At 49.2% G+C, this 7,638-nt stretch overlaps 1 long non-coding RNA gene across 1 annotated transcript; it reads right to left on the reverse strand.

Annotated features, from left to right (window-relative positions):
- Nucleotides 1-249: 249 nt before the first annotated feature.
- LOC148184297 (uncharacterized) lies at nucleotides 250-2,033 on the reverse strand. Its single transcript, XR_015772509.1, has 2 exons — nucleotides 1,259-2,033; nucleotides 250-1,157 (listed from the first exon to the last, which is right to left on the reverse strand). It is a non-coding gene; the product is annotated as an uncharacterized LOC148184297 (long non-coding RNA).
- Between the last annotated feature and the right edge of the window lie 5,605 nt (nucleotides 2,034-7,638).

Here is a 7,638-nt window from a genome sequence, read left to right on the forward strand (position 1 = left end):
CAAAGAGAGGCAATGACGATGACGGAAAACTGTACTATATGGATGACTGACATCTTAACACCAAACATTTTCCACCCTATTAGCAAGAAACCTTTCACACTGCTGCTCTCTAATCTTGTTTTCTGTTTAATTTCTGGAGAAAGGTCGCACAAGGCACGTGAATCCATGGTATTGGGAGAAGCATGTTATGATTCAGTCTCGGGTCAGCATCACACTTCTCCTGTTGCCTCCAATAGTGCTGTTTGCCCAACACCTTTACAACATAGAAGGCACCAGATATTCAAAGTTGCTTTTGTGTCCAAGGAGCTTCCCAGAAAGCAGGGGAGTAACATTTATGTGGGACTGGGGAAATAGGAGCTCAAGCTACATTCCCAATGGAGACAGCATATCCCATCCTGCCAGCGCAGCTGGTAAAGACTGTCTAGGGGAAAAGTTGTAATTCTTAATGGCAGCTTCCCAAGCACAGCAGTTCTTATGGGAACCTGCCTTTCCTCTCTGGAAGAGACTGAAGATAATCTAATGAAGACAGGCATTCTGGTCTTTATTGCTGCACATCAAACCACTCTTCCTTTCTTTGTGTTGCAGTAGCACAAGCTTATTCTGAAGCCAAGATCAGCTCCTGCTGCTTTCCCCAAAGAGCTTTCAAGCTCAGACAGACCAGGAAAACTCAGTGTGAGAGCATGATCAGAAGTGAAGAAAGGCAGAGTGGCCTCAATGCCTGCAGCAGGTCCCAGGCAGGAAGTATGTACAGGTACTACCCTGACTGACCAGGCAGTCAGAGAACCGAGGACCCCATGGCAGCACAGAGCTACTGCACGTAGGATGGAAAATGTTAAAACTGCTGTAGCTGGGGCCCACAGGAAACTTTTGGGAAGCCTGTGCTGGGTCTAAGACAGGAACCCAGAGAGTCAGTGTTTAAAATATGCACTGACAATGAATTGCTTCATTACTTAGAGAAAAGTAATTAGAGAAGGGGGAAGGGGTAAAACTCAATCACATCAGGAAACAGACAAGTAATTGTCTCACAGATACACCAGGTCTTCTGATTGCTGGTCTAAGACACTTTGTTGCTGCTCAGCCCACAGTGTCTTACTCATAATGATCTCTTTCCAGGAGACATCAAGATTTTCTCTGCATTTAGGTATGGATCTCGCATGCTGGAAAAGAAGCAAACAGAAACATAGGGCTGCTTGCCATTTTTGCTAAGGGTCTTATTTTGCCCTGATCTACTGTTTTGCATTATCATCCCACACCTTACCCTGTTCATACAAAATTGAAGAATGAAAGCAACACCCCTCAAACCAAGGAAACTTGTGGCCCATGAGCTGCTGAAGAAAGACACACAGATGGGTGGACCACAGCCCGTCTCCTGCAGCACTTTTAAAGTAATTGTACAGTCCCAGGCAGGAGACTTTCTGCAAAGGCCAAGGCAAGGAGTCGTGCAGGGCAGAGCACCTGGAGAAACTGGACCTCATGACCCGGACTTGCACATCCATGTTCAGAGACATGGGAAACACCGCCTTTCTGGAGCCGGAGTGGGGAGGGGAGCTCTGGGAGCTGCAGGCAGGAAGAGCTCAGGCAGGTAACAATGATACAACTATTTATGGTTTTTTTCCTTGTGACTACCGCAGCCTTATAAGGGCAAGAGCGCTCCACTCGGGGCAGAGCTGCGGAGGTGGAGCCTCCAGGGGCACTCCTGATGTTTGCTCCCAGGCTATCTGCCTGCCTAAGCCGCTGACCTCTTTGCCGGGAAAAACCCTGGGAACCCTTGCTGAATCCAGCTGTTCAAATTTCAAACTACAAAACGCCTCGGCTCCCCTCCCCTTCTCCCCCATACCTCCAACTAGCTGGAGCTGTGGTGAAGCAGAGACGTCTGCTTTTGTAATGTTGTGGGTATCAGGGAGCAGTGGGTTGGAGAGTGCCTCCACAGCTGACGTGGGAAACATATTCTCATCTGGTTGTGACAGTACTGAGAACCGGAAGAAAAAAGAAAGAAAAAACAAACAATCCTCCCCGTGCCCCCCCCCAGCGTTGCTTGTTGGACACAAGCGAGTGCGTGAAAGGCTGCAGCTGGAAAATCTGGTGCACAAACTCAGTTGCAGATCCTTTTGCCCATGGATGTGCTTCAGAGCCCCCAGTAACTCTGGCTGAGCTTCCATTATGTGTGTTGGGTTCTTACACATTTCAGCCCCGTCCAATCCACCCAGCTGAACTATGCTGGAAACAGTTTGCAAATAAAACTGGACATAAACATGCTAAAAATGTCACTGTCATCAGATAAGGTTGCTATGCACATGAAATTCCTGACACGAGTTCATTAAACCAAGGACATGAAAAGTTAAGCCACATGCATATGTTGCCTGGGATGGGGAGGAGGGTATGGTGAGTGGGGATTCAGACTGTAACTTTATTTTTTTAGTCTTCTACCAGCCCATAGCTATCACTTTGGTGTGTTCAATTTCTCCCGGGGGGGGGAGGGGGGCGGGGGAAAGAAAAAAAATAAAATGTTACAGCATTGACCTCCCTCTGTGAATACTGGTGTGATTTGGGAAGGAGCAGGAGGCAAGGGTTAGCCATGCCACTTGGGAGCTGTAGAAGGCTGGTATTCCAGAGGGCAAAGCACACACTGACAGGCCTCAGCAGCCTTCACCAAATCCAGTCATATTTAGTACTGCAGGAGGCAGTTATCTCTGTGTTATGAGAGGAAACAGGCACTAAGAGCTTCCTCTACGATATACTTCTCATAATTTGGGCTGTATCTGACTTGCAGAAATGCCTGGAATAGATGCTCCAACGTGGACTTAGCAGTTCTCTGACACCCGTTTGCAGAAGTGCCAGATGTAATGTCCTTCCCTACCACCCACTGAATTGTTATAAATCTCACATATTTTAAGAGAGGAGCAGAAGCTGTGAGAGTGGTCTACAGATAGTAGTGATTTCAGGATATGCCTTCTCCTAAGCCTACCACACAGTCTCCCTTAATCTGCTTTCTCTTTCTCAAGAAAGAGGAGCTGTGCACACTTTGCCCTGGGATGAGCAACATGGGTACATTAACCTGCAAAGGTGGAACATCATGTTCTCCTCAACCTCTCATGGGTCAGGGTTGGGGTTTAACGACTGTGTGAAGCCAACCAAAGTCTGAGCAGTCCCATAACAAGGGCTGCTCCCCTCCCTCCTCTGATCTTCACACTCCCACTACCAGTCTCAGATGACAGCCAGCTGATTCAGCTGGAAACAACCCTGAATCAAAAGAAAGACAGATGTTTCCAGTTTGATAATTTCTTTGGTACATTTGACTACATGCTTGCTACAGAGGTGCTGAAAATGCACAGTCATGAGCTGCCAGACCCACAAGCTACTCAGAAACTAGTGGGAATTAAAGTTTATTAGAGGCCAGAAAGCCTCTTTTTCAGGACTGTTGTGAATGAATTGAATTCAGTTGTGTGGCTGATCACAGGTGTTATAGCATCCCACATACAAGCGGTGGCAATCAGTATCTGAATTAAAGAATATCTACTATCAAATATGTCTACTCTCAAGAATGTACCATTACTAAAATCACAGCATCATTTAGTGTAAGAGGTCATTTTGGAGGTCTCCAGCTCAACCATCTGCTTGGGGCAGGACCAGCCTTAAAGTTAGATCAGGGTGCTTGGGGCGATATCCAACTGGGATTTGAAAAACTCAGAGGACAGCAAATCCACCATCTTTTCCCTCTTGTCCTTCCACTGAGCATGTCTGGCAATGTGGCTTTACCTTCCACATGACCCTCATTTGGGCAGTAGAAGTCAGTGGTTAGATAGTCCCCCTTGTGAGCTTTCTTGTCCCTTTGCAAACCAACCCAGCTCCCTCAGACCCTGCCTCCGTGTCAGATGGTCCAGTTCCCTTGGGCAGGTTCATACTTCTGCCTTGGTGTTGCGTCAGTTTTCCTCTGTCAAATGTGAAGGACCATCCTGAAGCAGCCTGAGGAGGAAGAGGAGGTGTCTGCCTGCTTGTAGAAGCTCGAGTCTTTGAGTGTGAGTGTGGGGGTGTGCGTGCACAGCATTGACATTTGTCCTTGTGTGTACACAGCATCATAGGGCAGCTGTGCATGTGCCTCTTAGGTAAATATTGACTCAGAAGTTTAGGTCATAAAAATGGGTGCAAAATCACTCAAGGCCCTATAGCTGTGGGTTTTTTTTAAGCAGAGCTTTCCTACAGGTGTGCTGTATGAATGCCATCCACACCAAGTCCCAGGGACGTCTGTGCACAGTCCTCCTGCAGCAGCTGTGCACCTTAGCAGGCACAAATCCTCCTTCCCATTATTGTTGGAGAAGATGTTTATAGTCAGGTTTAAATCTGGTCAGGTAGCTTCTTGATTACTCACTTCTCAGCTATTACTCTACTTCAGTAACCCTGAAGCTCAGGGAGACAGGGTGTACCATTCAGTAACCAGGTCTGGAAGACAACAGAAATAATTTTCTGCTCTGGTGATGTTGCCAGAGGGCAACACAACCCTGCTGTGATGTCACACGCATGAGGCACAGCCTTCAGAGCATAAAAAAGAATACCCATTACTCAGGGGGCCAACAGGTGCTTGGAATCAAGTGAAGGGGACACCTCAAAACTTTTGCCTGCTTGCTGTCTTGGGGATATGGTAGGCAAAATGTTGCTTAATTGTGAATCAGCAGCACCTTTTAAAATATTGGAATTGTGGCTTAATGAGCAATCCTTCTGGGCTCTTCATAAGTCTTGGTACTGTGGTGTTGGACTGGGCAGGGTAGAGCCCAGGCTGGGCCACTGACTGCCCCAAGCTACAAAGGCAACAGCAGCAGAAGAAAGCCCTGAGGTGCTGGTTCTCAGCTGGCCACATCCATTCTTCATTTTACTGCAAGAACTACATCAAGCCTCTGTCATAAGGAGCTTTGGTGCTGCAGCCCAGGGTTCTTGAATGCCTGACACAGAAGGAAAAGGGGTGTTGGGTAAAGACCTCCATGGTGTTAATCTCCAGGTTGGAGCTGTAGTCTTACAAAGAGGAAATGAAACAATGTAGTTTGCTATGGAGAATGGAGATGTAAATCTGGGTTAACATAGGGTGAGGTGCTCAAAGGTCTGACCCAGATCAGAGTCAGGCAAAGTTTGCTCCCCAGCTATAGAAAATCATTACAGAAATGCAATAAAACGAGGTTTTACTACAAGTCAAGGCCAAGAATCATCAGCTTTTTATGTCACCCAGCTCCCTTTATTCTGAACCAATTTAAGGACTGCTTAGGTGGCATGAGGAAAAGATATTCAGGTTGGGTTTGAAAGGAATAATTTGTTCCAGGGATCAACATCTCCTCTTGACACCCTTTTGTAAATCCTAAAAGCAAGGCAAAGAGATGAAATACCAACTCAGCTTTTCTTTCCTATCAGCTCCACATCTGGATCTACAGGACCCAGCTGGGATTCCCTGGGTTGTGTTGGAACATGAAGCTATGTCTGCACCAACATTCCTGCTGGATATAGGTTAGAAGGCCCAAAATACATGCACAGCCACCATGAGCCATGGGACCTTGTTCTCTGCCCAAGGTAGGGTGGCCAGTCCCACCCAGCTTGGCAGCCTGGAGAACCTCACCAAGGCTTATCTGGTTCTGTGCCTTCCTCCCACCCCAGATGTACCCCCAAGACCAGGTTTTCCTGCTTCACCCCAAAGGCTTATTTTTCTTATTTTAAAACAAGCAGAGTTGTGTCTGTTTTGATTTCTAGAAGAAGGTTAGATGGAGGTCAGAGCTGACATCTGGGCTGGAGATAACATTCCCGTCTAATTAGCAAGCCCTGGATAATGAGGGCCTTCCTGTCCCATCCCCCCCACTCTGATGTGAGAAAGGACAGCCAGCGCAGGCTGGTGCAGAAATGGGGCAAGAGAACACCCTGTAGGGCAGAATTTAATCTTCAAGTGTCGCCAGCCCAAGCTTATGGGCTGCTGATAGGCGCCCGTGGGTGACAGCTAGAGGCTGCTCCTCCTTCATCCTCTGCCTCTGCAGACTCTTTCCAAGGCATTGGCCATGGCTTTCCAAAGTGCCAGTGGTGCTGCCATTCACGCTGTCTGCAAAGCAAGGGTTATGGATTGAGACACCTTGGGTGCTACCTGTGCTGCTGTGTGTGTGGCAAGAGAAGACACAGGGAGACACAATATTGGTGGGAGACAGATGAGATGAGGACAGTGATGTTCCCGAAGCATGGCTGGGCTATCTGCTGCCCTCCCCTCATCCTAGGGAGCCGTACATCGGCAGTTCCGTCCCTGCTCTCGGGAACTGGGTCATTTATCAGGGCAGTGCAGCCCGCCGGGCTGACACGATGCAGCTGTTTGTGCACAGCAGTCCCACAAAGAGGAAGCGGCCACGACCGGAGCCAGCTTTGGCTGGGATGCTGGGCTGGGGGGGGCAAAGGGGCAGAAGTGCTGAGGAGACCCAGCTTGTGAGGCTCCTGCAATTTGCAGACATAGCACCCAGCAGCAGGACAGGGAGATGCTGGAATAAGGCCTGACTCAGCTAGGACAGAGGCTCCCCGGCTGAATCACCCGAGCACTGTGCCTTCCCCGCAGCTCCGCCACCGTGGGCTGCCGGCACTTTTGCAAAACCTTGGGAGATTACAGGCGCAGGCAAGCGTGGCAGGGGCTGAACCGCAGCCAGGCACTCTCCAGGTGCGATTACAACAGCGGGCATATCCAGTCCGTGGAAAACCCCGGCTGACACCCCTTAGCAGAGCCAGTGACACACCAGCCTCCTTGCCTTGTCAGCTCCATGGCAGAGGGATTTGCTGCCAGCAGCCTCAGATTCCGCCCTCAACGGAAATGCCACAGCCTGTTGATTCCTTGGAGGGGACGTGACCATCATTCCTGGCCTCAGTATAAAACCCCAGGGAGGAAAGGAAAAAGGAGGGAGGGAAACAGGGCTTGGGATGTAACAGTGGCAGAACTTAGCCATCATAACCCCAGCTGCAAGCCGGAGAAACGAGGCTGGGAACAGTGCCCTTGGGTCAGTCAGTCATGTGCTGCTGGCCACCACAGGGTGGACACAATGTCACAGGGAGACACAGCATTGTGGGGGAGAAGCAGAACAGGGAAAGGACAGCAGCCTAAGGAGTTTGCTTGCAGACGTGGCCACATGCTGCCACTTTCTGTGCCACAGGCTCCAGTGAGACCAGCAGCAACGAGTCACTCGTGTTCCTGCATCCTTTCATCTCAAGGATGCTGCCAGCTTCTGCCTTCATGTGCAATGCCAGACAGATTAAGAAGACCCCAAATGTGCTTCCTCCTGAGAGTTGCCAAAAAAATTGAGAACAGAACTTGACCCCAAAGCCAGGGAAAGGGGAATGAGAACTAAACAGGGTTCAGACAGGTACAAGGGGGTTGGAGTGCTGGGAAACCGCAGTTTAGCATGAAAAATGCAGTAGTAGGTGTTACAGCAGCAGCAATCTTGAATCTTGTCTGAGCTCTATGAAAAGTTTCCATGCTTCTGCCAGGATTTTAGGATGAAGCCCATGGGACCCAGCCTGGCTGGGAAGGGGAAGCTGGATCTCCTCAGGTAGCGAGCTAAGCTGAAAATAGCTAGGCTGAAGGATCAGCCCCTTGAGAGCAGACCTGGCAGGCAAGGAGGAGGAATGTGGGGGTTTTGT

This window comes from Pseudopodoces humilis, chromosome 5 (assembly GCF_049639895.1).
Source record: "Pseudopodoces humilis isolate 2021_Gansu_Grassland_sample_001 chromosome 5, ASM4963989v1, whole genome shotgun sequence".
NCBI lineage: Eukaryota > Metazoa > Chordata > Aves > Passeriformes > Paridae > Pseudopodoces > Pseudopodoces humilis.